Here is a 1,405-nt window from a genome sequence, read left to right on the forward strand (position 1 = left end):
ATATACAGGTGTGTAAACTATATATTCTCAGAACAAGACAATAACAACTTAAAAATTCAGTCATCATTTACTAACCCTCATGTTCCAATATGAAATGTAATGGAGTGAACAACTCATACATTATTTGAACAAAGACATCTGAAGGGGTTGAGTTACATGTGCAATAACTGATAAGAAGGAGCTACAGCTGGCATTACACTGATCCTTTCATTATTGGTGAACTTGAACTTGAGAGATTAATGATGAAGACTTGAGATTTGAAAATATTGATGAGGGACATCTTGGTCTGAAAAATACCACACAGTATGGTATTGACAAATAGATACAGCATGGTAATGGTAATGACAAATAGATACAGCATGTTGCAAAGGATCGAATGATAATTCCTTATTAATTATTCCATCCATGCTTCTCTCTTCATGTGCTCTATCTGATGAAAAGCACATTTTATAAAGCGATATGAATAAAACTCTCCAGTCCCAACACAACATATCAAATCAAATCTCTCAGTCTAAAGCCTTTTCAAGGCCTTCACATCCTCTCAAACCCTGGTGCAACTGTCATGAGACAGATAAGAAAAACTATAAGATGCACCAAAGAGGACGTGTTTGGAATATAATACACTTGCTACTGCAGGCCATGCAGTATAACTGCATACTTATTTTTATTTATTTATTTTGGTATTTTATATGGTCAGAGCCATGGCCTTGCTGTTAATACATCATGTGCACAATGTGTATTTTACCATTACTATTGCAGTTTTTTATAAATAAAAGTAACAAAAAAACAAACAAAAATGCCAAATCAATACTTTGTAAAACAAGATTTATAATAGAAAATATCTAATGATTGTACATTAAGATTGGTTAATTTAAATATTATAGATACTTATATATTGTAAGATATTAATTTAATAATTGTTACACTTTAATAATGTAGATACTAGCAATTCATGAAATCATTTAATGGTCAATTATTTTTATCGTATACATATATATATATATATATATATATATATATATATATATATATATATATATATATATATATATATATATATATATATATATATATATATATTAGATTTGTTAATTCACAAACTACAATGTTCAGTAAATATTTACTTTGTCAATTATTAATTTAATAATCAAATTCATTAATTCAATTGATTATACTTTTTTTTTTTTTTACATTTGGTTTAGTAGAATAATAATAATAAAAAAAGTTTGATAGTCCATTCATAAACCTTAAAATCACTATTATTTAAGGTTTATTTGTCACTGCCTGTCTGTATAGTAGGTAAATATAAAGTCAACCATATTGTATTGGCCGGCAGCCATATCATCCTGGAGCCCAAGATCGGTTGCCCACTGAAGCTAAGCAGGGCTGAGCCTGGTCAGTACCT

The sequence above is a fragment of the Carassius gibelio genome, chromosome A4 (genome assembly GCF_023724105.1).
Source record: "Carassius gibelio isolate Cgi1373 ecotype wild population from Czech Republic chromosome A4, carGib1.2-hapl.c, whole genome shotgun sequence".
Classification (NCBI taxonomy): domain Eukaryota; kingdom Metazoa; phylum Chordata; class Actinopteri; order Cypriniformes; family Cyprinidae; genus Carassius; species Carassius gibelio.